The sequence below is a fragment of the Polyodon spathula genome, chromosome 4 (assembly GCF_017654505.1).
Source record: "Polyodon spathula isolate WHYD16114869_AA chromosome 4, ASM1765450v1, whole genome shotgun sequence".
In the NCBI taxonomy this organism is placed as follows: domain Eukaryota; kingdom Metazoa; phylum Chordata; class Actinopteri; order Acipenseriformes; family Polyodontidae; genus Polyodon; species Polyodon spathula.
Genome location: NC_054537.1, coordinates 35,898,289 through 35,916,652, shown reverse-complemented (window position 1 = coordinate 35,916,652; position 18,364 = coordinate 35,898,289). Strand labels below are relative to the sequence as shown.

General features: G+C 35.0%; 1 protein-coding gene across 2 annotated transcripts in view; it reads right to left on the bottom strand.

Moving 5' to 3' along the window:
- Positions 1 to 13,570, bottom strand: part of LOC121314482 (lethal(3)malignant brain tumor-like protein 3) — a 102,328-nt gene extending 88,758 nt beyond the window's left edge. For both annotated transcript variants that reach the window (XM_041247809.1, XM_041247810.1), the window contains exon 1: positions 13,494 to 13,570. The gene's annotated coding sequence lies outside the window, so the exon portion shown is untranslated. The remainder of the gene's footprint in view (positions 1 to 13,493) is intronic.
- Between the last annotated feature and the right edge of the window lie 4,794 nt (positions 13,571 to 18,364).

Sequence of the window (18,364 nt, the reverse complement as noted above, 5' to 3'; positions counted from 1 at the left end):
TTCAAAGATTACTATTCTATACTTCTATTCAGATTCCCCACAATGTGCAATCAGCCTTTCCATCATGTTCTACGTTACCAGTTTCTTTTGCAGACATTATTTTAAATTATCACATCATTTTAAAGCTTGAAAACATTTGCAGCTTCAGTATGGGCTATTAACAAATACATATGGACAAATGTATTACTTTACCCCTAACTAGACAAATGGATGCATGCAGACTAACTACAGATTATTATTATTTTCTCTTTTCTAAAACCATGTGCAGGAATGAAGGTCAAAGGGTGCACGTGCAATTTTACATGATATACATTTTGTTAGTTTTCGGAATTTAATCGGAAATTTCTAGGTGCTGTTTTCCGAAAACTAACTTTCGGAATATTCCGATACATTTTCCAAAAATTGTGTTTACATGACTTTTGATATCGGAATTAGTTTTCCTAAAAATATTGGTTAAAAAAAATTCTTATGCTCATGTAAACGCACCGGTTGATACAGTTCAACTATTTTTTTTATGTTTGATTCGATCCAAATGGTGTTTTGTTGACACTTATTTTCTGAACTGACTGGTGGCTCCACCTGAGAGAAATATTACAGTAAACGTCTGTGACGTCTAACCAATCAAAGTTGTAGCAGAGATGTGGTGAAGAATTTCAACAAAAATGATAAGGTATTTTATAAAAGGAAATCGTATTTAATTTGTTATAGGCATACTCCAACCGACACTTTTGGTTCTTTACGACTCATCTGAGGCGTGGGGTTATACCAGAACACAACACACATCCCGAGGTGCTGTACCGCCAGGGATGTCACACTGTTGTGTTCTGCATATCTACAGAACCACTTACTAAGTACTTTCTTTAGCACACGTTTTAGAATAATAATATGGGGGGCAGAATATCGAGGCTCTTTGTGTGTCTGTTGGACTGTCTTAAGTTGCACATATCAAGCTTTGCAGGCTATTGCAGGCTGCCAGTACACTCCGAACTGTGTTGTAAGGGATCTTATGAAGCTGGGACAATCTAAAAAAAAAAAAAAACACTATCAGGTTTCAATCATATTTAACACACAATACACACATATAAATACAAGGTTCTCTTAGTCACATCATGATTTGTGTGTCATACTGTCTAGATGAAATATATTTTCTATCTTAAGGTTAAGTTAACAGATTCAGGGCAAGTCTTGCATTTAAGATGGGAAGTCATGTAACAGCAATGACAGGGCATGCCCCATGCCCCCTGCCCCTGTTGCTACGCTGTCTCTGCCTGCATAGCCAAATGAATGAATACTTCAATTATGAGCGAATATCCAAACATGAAAATGCTGTGTTCATCTCAGCACTATTTTAATTTCCAGCAAAAGCAGAAAATACAAAAAATAAAATATAATGAACCAACATAAAAGTTATAAATAAAACATGCATCCCTGTTCTACATTCACTGGCACTAATGGTTTAAAACCTTAATGTTTTTTGATTTTTTTTCTGTTCTCAAGCCCACTGTGTCACCACCTTCCAACAGTCTAGCTCAAAACTGTTTGCCTATTTATTTATTTTTTAAACCTAAAACATTTTCCCTCAGCAGGTGACACATATACAAGTTAATAGATGGTCACATCTGTGCAACTTATATTATTGTATCCTATCTGTGTGCTTAAAAATCTTGTCCAAACATCAATTTCTCCTATTTCAATGATCAAATCAAAACATTACTTGAGTGCCATGCAGTGTTTTTGGCAGAACTTCTGCAATTCAGTACTAGTTTCAAATTGAACAGCAGAATAAATTATTTTCTAACAGAATAAACAGAAACCGCGATCCTGTAAAGGGTTAAGCGGTTATTGATAATGGATGGATGGATGGATGGATAAACAGAAAATTATTTCCACACTTGAAAGTAAATTTGACAAAGTTATCTAGAAAGTCCATTAGGTCGTGTTAAGGGACTTTATGACAAAAATATTCTAAATGTAGCATTTTTTAATTCTTTCACAAGTTCATGTTTCTTATGCTGTAAAAGCATATACAGTCGAGACTAGGGCCAGTCTCCAATACTCTGTACCAAAAGTGTTAACACACAGTCAAAATGTATTGCATTAAAGGATTTAGTTATCAAATATGTAAGGTATGAGTTTATATAACAAATAAGGTCTTAAGTTTTTTTTCAGTTGACAGTGTTATTCAATGACCATCCTACTATTCGTATGCAATACTGACACCAAAAAGTGGAGACTTTTATGAATTGCTAACTTACATTTATCAAACTATAATGTAAATTATGTTAATGCTAATTAGAATTATGTATTATTGATATAAAAACAGCATTCACAATATTATGTTTTAAAGGTATCAACCCTGCAGAAACAGCTTTATGAACTGAGAAGCAATCAATACTCTCCTTCAAATATAATAAGCCTTTACAAAAATCTTTTTTCAGAGGGAGCAGTATCACAAACACAACCACTACTCATCAATATGACAAATTCAACACAGTCTGGATACATTTAAAAGTAAGCAAAAACCAGACCTAGGGTAAATTACAATTGCAGTGGTATTACAGTTAATACTCTACAGTAATTACAGTTATAATTACAATTACACATTCTAAGCAACCAAGCAATAATCACAGGAACACATACAGAAGCACGAGACATCATTTTTATTTTTCTCAAACAAAAGGGGTCACTAATGGTTGAAAATATGAGAATAATGTTTGCTTAATATAAAACACAACATGGAACTATGAATGATTAAGCTTGGAAAGGTACACAGTACCTGTGGCCAAAAGTTTTGCATCCCCTATAGAATTAACTCATTTTGCACCAAAAAGTCAAATGAAACCTGCTGAATAACGTTACATTAACATATTTAATTACATACCACTTTGTAAATCTAACATTAAATACTGTTACTACTATGGCTTCCGGTAGAAATTTGCAATATAATTGTGCAGTTCTTTTTTATTTTTTATTACAAAGTGTTAAATAAAAGTTCTAAATTATGTTCATATAGTTTTATTCTTTTTAATTATACCTCAATCCTACAATTCTACGTGAGGCAAACTTTTGGCCAGAATTAGCAGTTCACACATATTTGAATTCAAGTGTAATTAATGTGGACTGCTGGTCAGTGATCAAGAAGGCTACATTCAATAGTTATTCCTTTGTTGTTTGCTAAATGCAATGATTCACTATAGCTGCTTCTAGTATCAGGCTAACAATGCTGCTGTAATTGTGATTGTCATTGAGCAAAATTATCCTGACATGCAGTGGATCACATGTTTATAAAATTCTGAAAAAATAAGTATGCCAAATAAATGTGTAATTGAACTGTAATTGATCAATGATATGATATAATTACAATCACAATTAAGCAAGTGTGCCAAACTGCAACTACAATTACATTGTAATTGCAATTAATTACAAATTACACAATTACACTTGTAATTGACCCCAGGTCTGGCAAGAACAACACTTGTTTATGCATTACACAAAGGATGCTTGTATTATTTGAATCAACCCCACTTGAGATGCAGTTCATTTAAAGAAAAGAACGATGCAAGCTCTTTACACAATATGCTCACCAGGCTGTACCCATTCATTCCAATCCATTCCTAACACAAATCTGTGCCATTTGTTAAATGTATCATATGTCCGTGTTCATAAAATTAAATGAGAACTCTATCTCATCAAGTAATAATGTAAAAAATCAATTACAGAGTTTAAATTTGTTACTGTTATACTGAACAAAAACCCTGCTGATCATTGTCACCATGACAACAGCATTCAAATAAACCTAAAATACCATTAGTGCTGCAGTTCCAAGAAAATGACATTGTAATCCTTTGAGATCCAGTTTGCACTACAGATGTGGTCTTGTCCTGTTGTAGTACATCTGGCTTTCACCAAGACAGCACAGCATTTAAAACATATTATTAGTTTAATTAGTCAAATTTAGTACAAGTCATTATGCTTTACTTTGATCTGAACTGTCGACAAAAAAGGGACGTTAAAATTAGACATGCAATATTTCCACACACTGGGTTCTTTTTCTTTACCTTATTGCATTGAGATAAAGGCTGGATTTCTTATTGAAGCTGTTCATTATAAATCAAATTCAATTTTTTTTCTTACCTCAATAAAACAAAAATGATATGCTTAAGGTGCAAATAAAATTTCATTATATACTGTACTATTAGCCTAAAATAATACTTTTTTCTACAGATTTTATACTTCAGTTTAAAAAAATAATCCAGTATACTGGTCTAACCTTCTAGCACTGTATTTTCCACTGCACATTTTGATTTGTTAAGGCAGTTAAACATAAAAATCTTTGAAGGAACCGAAACGATGCAGTCAGTAGGATTTATTTACTTAAAGGGATCCCTGCGAGTTCCACATCTTTCCATCAATAACAAATTTGCCTCAAGACTGGAGAAAACAAATACTAACTTGTTTGGGCATCCTGGTATCACCCTTCCTTGACACCTGTCCAAAGCACTGAAGTCGACAATTTATGATGTGTCTGCATACAAGGCTTTAAGTGTCATTCCTGATATTATGTAGCATTCTTCTGATGCATTAGATGTGACAAAACTGTAACAAAGGTTATAACAAATACTGTTTAACTTAAAGTCAGAACAAAGCTTGTTTTGGCCTGTGACATTTTCAAATTGTAGCTCCTTTTCACAAGCAGGTCATTGATTTATTGAACATAGCTCTGCTTTGTTCTGGTTTAGGGGCCCAATGCTGCCCCACCTCTTCTATTTTTGTAACAGATACAAATACAATCTCCTAATCTCTCAGAGCACAAAAAAGACATGATACATCCTCAAGCCAATATTACAGCATATACATCATTATTCAAAGTATCTAGCTATTCTCCATACATAAAATCAAATGCAATACAAGATACAGCCTTATAGCTGTTCACAGTACCACAACCTTGTTATTAAGTTTTTCATTTGGGTTGATACAGCTCTGTAACCATATTGGAAGATGCTGATAATCCTTGCAGCTGTATGCCATACTTAGATAACAGCTTCCACACGAATGGTCTGTTAAACACTCATTTGAAATCTACAAATGCAGCTCCCCAGAGTCCCTATAACACAATCTCAACATATCCCTTTCATGCTTTACTAGACTAGATGTTTACATTGAAGGTGCCCTATGTACAAAACGGCTACCTGTGACTTTTTTTAATAATAGATTTATTTAAAAATTAGGGCTAGATGAAGTAGAAGTAAGCAGAGTAAGTACGCATTTCCGGTGTTCCAGTCTCAAGTCTTTTTTTTTTTTAAACTTAACTACAATATAATAACACAATAATATATTGTGGTGGCTATGGCTGTGCCACTCAAGCATTACTGCCCCAAAACCAACTTGCAACATATATTATTGTGTGATAATATATTCTGACACAAACATTATTGTATTTAAATATGTAGAATTAATAATGGTAGGGTCGAACTAGTTAAGAAAGAAAGCCCACCATGTAATTTGCTGCTATATTAAGGAATTAGGTTAAAAAGAGCACAGTGACAATGAAAATCTACATGCACGTATGAAGACCCTAACTGATGCAACTGACTGAATAAGCTCACATGACCGTACAGCAAGAAATGTTTTACTGCATGGCTAAGGGCTAATCACCTATGACGACTAAGGCATGTTTGTGTTAACAGCTTAAAAAAAAAAATAAAAAGGACATCAGGCCACTTAACATTCAGAAGAAAAAATATATATATTCGAAACAACAACAGAACCTAAACAGAATGTTAACGAAAGAACTGTGTATGACCACATTTTTTTGCTTAATAATAATCTACGTTCATATTTTCAAGAATATGGTATAAAAAGTTAAATACATTATGGTAATTGCAGACATCAGTGTGTATTATACTTAGGGCTGTCAAGAGATTACATTTTTTATTTAATTAATACAATTACTGCATCCATCTCATTCAAGTTTGTTTTATAATGCTGTTATTATTATTATTATTATTATTTTTTTTAATTCTTCTTATTACCTATAAGGTCTTGGACCCTCTCATCTTCACGATCTGCTGTCCCTATATGTCCCTAGTCGTTTCCTGAGATCAGAAAATGTAAATCTTCTGATAGTCCCTAAAATTTGTTTGAACTCTGCTGGAGCCAGAGCATTTAGTTATAAATTAGTGCTGGGACAAATATCCGAATATTGAAACAAATATTTTTTGATATGTATTCGGATACAAAAATCAGATGTTCGTATTCGCTAGAAATGATAAAAAATACCCTGCACATATTTACCACCTCACCAGAAGTTGCAGACAGTTTCCAAAACGGGAAATGAAAAATAGCTCAGTGCAATATGTGAGATTAATTAATTTAAAAAAAACAGAGGATCAACACAGCAGCTTTTGAAAGTTTAAAAAGTTTTAGACAGCAAAAAGTAAACAAATCAGATTATGCAGGAGCACACAGAGTGATCTCTAAGGAATGTCATCTGCTTTAGAACGCATCAGAATCTCATGGGACAGAAAAAAGTCAAGTAAGTCATTCTGAAAACAGTGCCCAACTTGCTGTAGTTGTTGTGTAGTGATTTTTATATATTTTCTGTTGTGACTTTCTGTTACTTGGAATTTAATAAATGAGAACCAAAATGTGAGTTTTTTTCCCCCCGTTTATTTTTCAATGCCATTTGCACATTTGTTTTATTTGAAGTGTTTAAAGTTACGTTTCAGTTTTTGTTTGCTTGTTCAGCTACAAAAAGGCACGACTAAACCTCATGTTATTATTTTATGAAAACGTGTTTACAGCCAATGTTTACTGCGAAGAAATGACAATGACAAGGAATTAAAAAAAAAAAGTAAAAAATAAATAAAATGCTGTGTCAACTTTATGTATTTATTTTGAGAATAAACAAAACAACGTTTAACTTGAACTGTTATTTGCTATCCTTTGTTTTGTAGTTAATTCACTGGGGTAAAAAGTAAGGCTAGATAGATATTCTTTACTCCTGTGATATGTTTCTACTTAACGTGTTACATATTGTAACGTCTTGCTGTAAAAGAAAGGCACACACACACGCCACCCCGCCAATGACATTTAAAAAAAAAATTTTGGGCAAGAGCAGTAAAACATATTATTAACAAGCCAGGCACAAGGTATTTTGCTTTATTACAGCAGCTTAGATTCACTGGTGTACCAGCTCTCTGCACATAAAAACCACATTGTCACAAAAAAAAACTGCACAAGTACTTTACGCAGAGATAATTTACATATCAACCCCCACCTTTCCCATTCATTTGCATGACGTCGGGTGAAAAGCCTGGTTTACTCGAGTAAAATAAAGCGAGCGAATGGAAACCCAAAAAAGCATTTTACACGAGACATTTTTCTCGAGCTAAAAATAAAACACGCATGGAAATCCACCAAAACCACTTTGTTACCCAATCAGGACAAAGAAAACATTGCAGATTTAACACAAAGGCTCATTTCTAGGCCAACTAATTTTCTGTGTGTGACAGACAGACAATACTCTTCACACTGCTAAATGAACACCAATCTATACATTGTTAAATCCTCAAACACCCACAAGATTTTCAATAGAACTATTAGTCCACAGAATATACTGAAATCTAGAATTAGCTGACACTTTTTAATGTTAAATTTGACCCACTTAGAAACTTGAGATACCATACGACTGCATTTCAAGAAGGTTTTGGACCTAGGTTCTGTCTGACTTTTTACCAAGTTTCATTTTTTTGTTTTGTTTTGTTTTTTTTTTGGTTTTGTTTTTTTGTTGTAAAGGAAGGCAGGCAGACAGACAACAGACAAAGTAATGACTTTATGAAACTGTTCCAGACTCTTAACGATTTCAGAATAAACTTTCTTTGAATAACTAGCTAAAGCTTCGTGAATAGGGCCTTGTAACTGTAATTTATCTAGTTGCAACTTATTAAAATAAATCAAAGAACCGCAGTATACATTCTGTCTATTGTCAACAAATAGCTATGAAACATTTACAAATACATTTACATTTTCTCACATACACTTTCATCTCAAGTACATCTGCAGCATTTTAACATTTTAATAAAAATGCATCAAAGACATGTTGGATCTGTATTTGTGGATAACTACCAGTATTATAATCTCTTAAATCTCATAACATGAAAAAAAGAAATGCAGCATGTTTTTTTTTTTTTTTTTTTTCCCAGAAAGACAGAAAAAACACACCACATCTATTATGAGAAGGAACGAGTATAGTAACATAGGGCCACAGTAGATGTGAGTGTGGTTGGAGAACAAAGAATCTTCTACAGACCTCCCTTTTGTCCCCATTCCCAGTTGTTATATAACAGCTTAGCAGACCTATGGTATGTAAAAACAATTGTATTACTGGAGTTCATGGTCTCACCCTTTGACAGAAATACAAACACTGATGTTCTCTGGAACTGCAGGACTTAAAATGAACAGCAGCCATGCAGCAATTGCCGCAGTGCCCCTCAAAATGTAGGTCTATTCACGGCCATTACGGCCGCAGTGCTCTTAGCTACAGCAACTAGAGAAGTCTGAGACAACGTCTAAACAATAATATGATGACGTGATTTACGTGTTGATGTCGCATCAGGGGGAAAAAAACACAAACAAACAAAGAACACTACCCTTTCAAGTACATGGCTTTCACCATGTGTAATAATGCCATTGAGGAATCCACAAAACAACAGAAAGTCTTGCACAATCTGCAAAAAAAATTGCTGAACTTCATGGGTCAACTGCACCACACCAAATTTAGTCTACCTGATGTGTCTAACTAGTGGATTAAGCAGGTACAGAGTACTTGATTGGACTAAAGTTAGTACACCTGCTAATCCTGATTGCAGCGTACCGGAAGTTAATCATCACAGGTAGATCATCTGCTAAATCAGACTAAACAAGATCCCGATTGCAGCATCGTACCAAATCAGATTCATGATGATCATGAGCAAGTGGATTAGCTTAATATGCTTGCTCATCCTATGCTTACATTTCTTTGCCGAGAGCTGCATTTTTCCTCTGAAATGACCGGTACATCTGAAAACTTTATTCTCTACATTGAAGGATTTATAAAGCTATGGTCAAATGTTTTGCATCACCTAGAATAAAATAAATAAATAAAACTACATGAACATAATTTAACCAAAGAAAATACAAAATGATATCACAAAAGGGTCATTCCATACCAACTCAAACACAGCTGTTGTCTGACGCTCTCAGAATTTGCTAGAACAATTCACCTATGTGTTTTCTGCCTGCTGAGTGCAGAAATGCTAATAAAGTTAATTCTTAAATTTCCCCTTCAACCTGTGACCTGGCAATCTAAAGTGAAAAATCACCCTGGGTTCAAGATAGATGTTACCATCATGTGTAGCACCTTGTTCGACTCGTAATGAACAGGGCTTTCGAGGAAAAATACCAGGAGCACCTAACTCACTTTTGGCAAGTTGCCAGACGAGGGGTAAGTGACGAGTTTTATTCAAGCTTCAGCCCTACCCTTTACCCTGTAGGGGATGCAGGTCCTAAAATGTTAGTATTGCTGTTAGAACCTTATGGACCACTCTTCCAAATTTTATGAAACACTTTTGGTTTCAAGTCCCCCCACTGGTTATTAACCCCCTCTGAAATTTGAATTTTTGGTATTTCTACGAAGTTTAGGCCAAAATAACTTGCGTTTTATTGAAGAGATCTACAAGAATCAAGCAAAACATTTTGGTATCCGCAGATTTGGGATAGATTTTTGAAGTTGCATTTGTCATGCATTCAAGCATTGCTTATGGCCACTTTTGTGAGGCGAAAGTACCACATAGTCCTAAGCGAACTGGTGTTATTGTTCCACTGTGCATTGTCTGGGGTTAGATCTAGAGTAAAAAGAGACAGGGTGTGCTTCCAGTGTCACTAGCTTGGAGCTGATAGGTTATTAACTTGCATGTGGAACTTAGATTTCTTTGTTACAGTGACACATTTGAAAGTACCCGAAAACCCCCAGGTGAATTTTTCTAGCAATATCTGAGGCAGTCGGGCAACAAAATGCCCCTTTTCTGGTTGAGTTGGAATGACCCAAAAGTCTACCTGAAGTCATAATAGTAGTACAGTGTTTCATGTTAGATTTCGAAATATCACCTTTTTCAATTTGTAATTTTTTTTGTTAAGTACATGGAAAACTACAAAGTGGTATGTAATGTAAATGTATCATTATTTAGCATGTTTCATTCGACTTTATGAAGCAAAATGTGTTAATTCTATAAACTGATGCAAAACTTTTGGCTATAGCTATAGGTTAGTCCCCATTACCGGTCTAACTTGTTCCGATCAGTGAAACCAATTACTGGGATCATCTGCTTGGTACACTGCAATCAGGACTAAGATACAGATATGCTGGACTTTGTAGACCGCACTTTTGTCCACTTGATATAGAACTGAATTTTGGCATTGCACTTTTTGTTGCCAATTTAAGCCCTGTAACAGCAGTAATCAGTTACACATGTACCTCCCCTGTCAAAAAGGTCACAGGCCTACCTTGGACTTAAAAGGCAGAAAATGATCTCTGTAAATCACTTTGATAAAGGAAGTAACTCATTAAGAGTCCACTTGCAGATGATTCCGAGAGACAAGTGTCAATGTTTGAATACCATAGAAAAGGGGTTTCAAAATGCAAGTAAAAAAGGACCATGCAATCGTAGACATCCGTCCAGTAACAGAGTAGGTTGAAGAATTCAGATGAAACTGGAAGCAACACTAATTTGACTTTGGAAAACAACTTACTAAAGATGAATTGGGAAACATAAACTTAGTAGCATACCAGAGTCTGTAAATTTACATGCTGGTCTGCTGATAACTTGTTTAAAAAAACAAACAGATTCCTTCCAGAAAACAGTTTAGACTCTGCACTTGAGAGACAGTGGCTTTTTTCTCATTGTATTCAAATGCGAACAGGTTATTTCATGGTACCATATCCAGGTGCAGAGCCGCACTACTGATGCAGTGAAAGAAAAGTTTTTCCCTATTTGAACTATATGCGACCTGGGCATGGTAGATTTCCACTCTCCAGAACCGTCACCCTGTGCCTTAATAAGCAACAACAATGTTATCACTGCCACTCCAGCTCCACAAATGACCTTAACATGAAATTAAACCCATACAACAATAATACCCATTTCAATATAGAACATGTTTACAAACCACAAGCCAACTTTAACAGTCAAATAGCCTTTGAATTGCTGCGCAGCTCAATTATTTCTTTCGTTCAATATTTGCTGGAGGGAACGACATAAATTAAGTGGGAGGTTGGAACCAGTGCTGTGTTGAATTGATCCACTACAGGCCAAAAGAACCCTCAGAAAACAGGTCTACAAGTATTAAAAACATATCTTTCAGATTTATATAGCAATTCAAATACTTTAAGTTATGAAGGTTGTAACCCGGTTCAGGGGAAGCTTGGATGAATACATGCACAAATCTACCTTTGGTCAGACAGCAACATGCAGTGCTTGAAGTGTTACAGAACAGCCTGCAGTGTTTATAAGAAATGCATTACATTATCTTTGCTGTGTCCCTTGTTGTCCGTATCGAAGCCTTATATTTTTAAACACTTTTGAATTTTTTTTAATTGTACATAATGTGTCACAAATCAACCTAGGAATACCTTTCTCATGGTTTTGAGAAAAATACATATTGTGAAAAATGTCAAGACAAAAATCTTTTAATGCATGAAAAGTAGGTATTTCATATTCCAATACTGTATGATATTTTTGTATACACTAGCCATTTTATCTCAAACCTCTATTATTATGTGTATATGTACATGTGCTGTAATAAAAGAAAATGATAGCAGTTTCTTTGAAATATATATATATATATTTGTTCCTGCAACTTCTTTTTGGTGTTCAGTTTTGAAACAAAGAATCTGTTATTGTCACCATTTCTTTTCAGTTTTGTCTCAATGTAAAAATATATTTTAAAAAACAACTTTGTGATATTTAAATTTATTTCAGAGGGCTGACATCTTTGATTAACACATCACAGCCACATTCCATTAAACGTTTACTCATATCTAAAAACTCTCTTAACGTTCTCTTAAAGTTTCATTACAATTTCAGTCAGCTGTACAGTACAAAAGTGCTGGTAAAACCTGCTGTTTCAATTTTAGGAATATTTTCTTGCTATACCCAAAATACAGCTCACTTCTGTGGGCTTAAACGATTTTATTTTTCCAAAACAGCTACAAAAAAAATAAATAAGTTATGCTATAGATTTCAGGTTCTTATCAGGTTTTTTTTTTTTTTTTTTTTTAATTTATGTACAGTATTTATTTATTGTATGGGGGTGGGGCAGGTTGGATTGATGTACAGCTACTTTTCCTAAGTTTCCATCCTCAATAACATTTCTAAATATGTAAAATAAGAAATGATTATAAAACGATGTAATTCTGCCAGGATAACCACCACCAATCTATTTAAGGGTTAAAAGAAATAACGTTTATACCTCACATTAATTTTGTTGCTACCGTATACTTTTAAGTTAAACGTAAACAAATTAACAATAATGCACCAAATGCCAATCGTTTTATCAAATGACAATGAAGTGTATGTCATTCACTTAAAACTCGTTCCAATATTTCTCCCACCCTAGTAAGGCCAGTTTATAATGTTTATTAAATTGAAATTAAAAAAAAAAACTTTTGTAATTGCTTAAAGCAATGTAAACAATAAACAAATCAATAGTATTTCTTGAAGCATGTTTTGTATTTTTGTGATCGCAAAAAACGGCTGCTGTGTGTAAAGGTGCTTAAACGTTTTTTAAACATCTCCTGTCAGAAGTTTTTTTTTTTTTTTTTTTTTTTAAGGAAAGAAAAACATGTATACAGTCAAGATGGCGGATGTATTTATAACCAAAGTACAAGAAACAAATTATAATAAACCTGCAAGAGGAAACTGACACAACGCGACTACTGAAACAAAAATCCCCCGCACTAGGGTCAAGTCACATAATATTTCCTTATACAACAGTATATTTGGGTAATACGCCGCCATTAGACTAAGAAAATGCAATTTTAAGGAGTTTCAGGAAGAGTTGAACTGTATCAAAAATGTTGCAGAATGACAAAATAGAAAGGAGACGTTTCCGAGAAAAATAATAGTTTCACTTTAGCCTCCACTGTCCATTTAAACGTAAAGAGCTTCAAAACATACACTTTTAAAACAGTTTTTAATTTAAACTCGTTTATAACGAGTACACGAAGCGTAAACAAATATATATATATATTATATTAGGCAAATAAGAAAACAAGAGATTATCATCTCAAAACGGATTTGAAAGCAGTTGGAAAGAGCTATGAAGCCTCACGTAACTATGCCTGTTTACCAGCCCCCGGTAATTGTCGATTTTCTTAAGTGTCTTTATTAACTTTCTACCGCTTATTAATAAGCAAAACAATTCCCACTGTTTATGTTATGTTATTCATTTCTTACCCACAACATTCAGCTAGCCCCTCAATCTTCTGACAGCAGGACCGAACAGGGATATCATGCATGCGCATGCTCTGACGCAGCCCTCTACTGGAAGCAGAGGTGAACACAACTTGTAACTGAACAGGTGTGAGAAAAACACCAGCAAATAATAATATTGAAAGTGGCATCGTGGTATACGCAGAAGTTAAGCAAAAACCCGTGCATGATTACTTGAAATCCCTCTTTTGAACCGGGGGGGGATAACCTGCGTTTAAAAGGAACTAAACATTTGTTTTTGTTATCTAAAATCACACAAATCCATTTTAATCAAGCGGACCCCGGCTGAGATCTGATTACTGCAACAAAATGATAAAGTTTTGTTTGGGAAAGTACTGGTATTGACATGATTAACATACAGGAATCTCCGATTTGCTCTTTTTTTTACCAGACTTTCTGATTAACTCCGTGTGGGGATGCCCATTGGACTCTCCACTAGCTTAGGTCAAGTCGGGATAGTTAACCCTTTACTGCATGACTTTTTCTTTAGATATCCCTTTGTAAACTTATAAACATAATGTATTTGCAAAATAAGCGGAGGGAGTTGCCCTGGAAACAGATTGGCTCATTTTTGGAGGGGTGTTGGTATACCATTATAAAAATAGAAACACATTACTGTATTGAGTGTTATAAAATGGGTATTTTAAATACTCTATCCTGATTGGTCAAAACAGGTCACATGGGAGTGTTGCTATTACAGCATATCACCAGGGGTCGGCACTTTTTCAAAAACGGGCAAATCACTGGTAGATATTCATACACTTAAAAAACATTTAAAAAACATTTTTCATTTAAAAACAAAAACAGTAGACATACTGGAATTTATCGCAATAAACATGACCGACGAGATTTATGTAAATGTTGAACTTTTGGGAAACCGAAGATATTAAATGAATCTGAACCGCACACCAATGATTACTTAAAGTAGTGAAAAAGAAAAAAAAAGCAAAAGTATTCAAATAAATTAAAAACTCGCCCTTCTGATCGCTCTGTTCCTTCTCCCTGAACTACGCCGTTTCCCTATGCCATTTTGAAAATAAATAGTTTAAAAAATACCTCTTAAACCTTCAGCTTTTCACAAAATATTTGGGACCCTCTTAAAATTGATTTTGGGTTAAAAGCCGTTGCTCCCGCTGTCTGTTCTTCGGTCTGCCCACTTGCTGCCACTGGACCCACCCCCTTTGCAGCTGCGTGATCTGATGCTGAACATTTATAAATTAATCTCGACAGTTCCTGCCATACCTTTTAAATGTGTCCAGGTACGGTAGTATCATGTTTTCTGCTGTGCCTGCATTGTTTAAAATTGTTTCTTAACCCTGGTCCAGTAGTTGTCCAGGTTACCAAGCTGTTAATTGCAGTCAGTTTGATAAGTAACTGGGTTTCGCCGGGCTTTACCTCGTGACTTATAACACACCTGGGGTGTGTGGATATTAGAGTATATCCCCCACCCTATCATGCCTTATTGTTTACTAAAACAGTGACAGCAGGTGACTAGAATGAAGCTTCCTTCTTTTAGTGCTCTATGTAATAAAGAATTAAAAAGTCAAATCTTTCATTATTTTACTCAATGTCCAACGCAATGCTTTTCTTTGCTTTTCATTGTTTCACAGATGCTGCTTGCTATGGATTTTTAGTTTTAGAGTTGGCAGTGTTGTGCATTGATGTCTTCCAGCCAGATTCTTGCTGTAATTGCTATTTTAACTTTTGAGTTTGTGCAGCCCTACACAAGATCATTATTTATCTTGTATTGTACACAGTTCTCAACAGCAAAGATTTTGTCAATAGATCACATGCAACGTTATTTATAACTGCATCTTTCTGCCACCAACAGTAGCAGTGCGATAAATCAGTTTGTTTCCAGTTGGACTTTAAAAAATGACTCAAATGTGAAGCCAATAACAACCTGGCAATGTGCCAAAAAAATTGACATATTCAGCTTACGAAGAACTAAATTTACCACTGACAAACTTTTACACACAAACACACACACACACACACACACAATATATATATATATATATATATATATATATATATATATATATATATATATATATATATATTATATAGGCAATATATTCATCTTTCATAAGAATAACATTTATATAACCAGGATATTCTCAGAAGATAGGGTTTCATAAGAATGAACACAGATTGTACAACTATATTGGGTCTATCCAATTGATTTAAAATGCCTACACTGTTTAAATATTAAAGTAAGACTAAACCTGTAATTTTACCTATGGTACTTTTAAATACATAAATACATTAGCAGGCAGTCATACGCCATGTTAAAAATCTTGGTTTTCTCTAAATTATAACTATAACAGTCAGAACCTCCACCGTTTAGAACAATTGAATAGGCCCCTATATATGTACTGATGTCTACAGGACAAAAAAGGAGTAACCCATTCTGTCACTCATTTTAGAATGTGAATGGGTATGCAATGAATGAAGGTCTGTTTCTGTATTACAATCCCAGACTTTTCCACCTATCCTGATAAAAACAAATCCTTGTGGTATTCTGCTGGGAGCACATTAAGAAACCTGCTTTTACATGTTTGTAGCCTTACAAGTTTGTGCAATGGCTCAATTTCTATCACGTACAAATTTATTTTGAACCAGTTGTAGATATCTTTATGGTTTCTGTCCTGTTACTAAAACACAGTAACATGCATTAAATGTATTGTAGTAAAATGTCTGACAGGAATACAAATGAGCATTTTTAATATAAATGTAACATTTGATGTATATCTGAAAATGTAAAAAAATATATACACAGAGGTGGTATGCTGCTCTTAATTTAATTTTCTAGAATGGACCCGTAAAATCAGTAAGGATAGACCATGCTCTCACCTGAATCCCTCAGTAATTCACATTGCCTCTCTACCCCTGTGCATACACATTCACTGCCTTCAGAAAAGTAGCTTGAACTGTCAAATCAATGCTAATTAAACAAAGTCAAGCCATGTTTGCTGAAGCCAGTTGAACTCGTATTCAGTCTAACTTGGAAGCATCCAGTCTTGTTTCCTCCTTGCATCACTGCTAACCAATCTCCCTCTTAATTATGCTACATTTCTGTAGCCCAATATAAACCAATTCACCACTCCACTCCAAACGCATCTTGACTTGTCTTTCCAATTTAATAGCACATTCTCTTATAAATTTCCACAGCTACTATCTTTCCGATTTATTATCAATAACAATCTTAATGAAATTACAGTATTCTGCTGAGAGTATTTATTATATCCATTTCATTGTTTATTCTGTATTGCTTAGTTTCTAAAGGAGCTATGAAGATCTTTATATTATATTGCAACAGAGTGGCTGCAGCACTGTCAGGCAGCAGCTACAGCAGGAGCAGGGGGGAGTAACCCCTTGACTCTGAACTGAGGGTGTTAATTCCCACCTCTGACCAAGCGGCTGCTGTCTCTGGGGGAGCCCAACTTCCACAGGTGGCTGTGGAGGGGGAGAGGCAGCCGCTGTGGAAAGAGAAGATGCTGGAGAGAGCCAGAAAGCAGCAACAGCCAAGCCCCAAGGGGAAAGTCGCACTGACAGTGAAGGCAGTAAAGCTCCCGAGTTGTGACGGCTCCAGCAACTGGGAAACCTTCCAGGTGCAGCTAGAAACAATCAGGAAGCTAAGCGGCAAGGGTGCTGTCATCCAGGCCACAGCTTGTGCCCACTTGCTGTGGCTGCAGGCACTTCAACTTGTGGAAAACCTAGAGTGTCCCAGAACTTGAACAAAATAATCCTAAAAATGTTGTAATGGTAAAACACAATATAATAGTATAAAGGAGAATTTGGTTGTATTTTTAAAGTGTTAACTAGTTTTTATCAACACTGGAGGAGAAAGGAGAAAAAGATCTGTTAATTTTACAAGAATGAAAAGAACATTACATAATTCAAGGTATCTTAAGCACTCTCAAATTACTTACTAAGATTCTCATTTTGGCATCATTAACAAAGAATTGTATCCTTTCAAAACCTGGAGCTGAGTAGCCAAAACATACTATCCATTTAAGTACTGTACAATGAAGACACTTTCAGTTAAAGCAGGAATGTTTAAAAATGATTTACCAGAATTTTATTTTGGTATTTTTTTTGTTGAAAAGTCAATATGGTAATGCATAAATATAGAACAGTAGAGTGGGCTTATTGGAATTTCATTTACACACAGTATGTGGTTTATAACACCTCCACTACGACAACACACTGTGTACTATTGGAAATGTGTTTAGACATGCCCACATCATCTGCATTGTACAAGTTCTGATTACTTTTCCACATGTTTGTTTACCTGTTCACTAACAGATGGCATTGTTCCATTGTGGTTAATGGGGAAACTGGATAGAAATGCAGCACTATATATCCATACTAGACGTGAGCGACGCGAGTGACTCAAGCGAAGAATTTTGAAGTCACTGCAGTGAAATGGAGTATCTATTTTTTTTTGTCGCGAGACTGGAATGAAACTGACCAATCAGAAGCAAGGTTAACACCCTTGACACACGTCAAGCACGAGCCTCAAAACAAGTTACTCATGGACGACAAAAAGTTAATTTATAAGGTGCAGCAGTATCCATTATTATATGATTGCAAATTGAACGACTACAAAGACATCCAGAAGAAAGACAATGTCTGGGTGGCTTGCAGGTGGTGCATTTAGCAGCACAGAGACATTTTCTTTCTGATTATTGCAAGTTGCATGAAAACTGGTTTATTAATAAACACAAATAAACTGGAGCATACAGTGCCTCTCAAAAATATTCACCGCCCTCTTGGACTTTTCCACATTTTATTGTGTTACAACATGGAGTGAAAATGGATTTAATTAG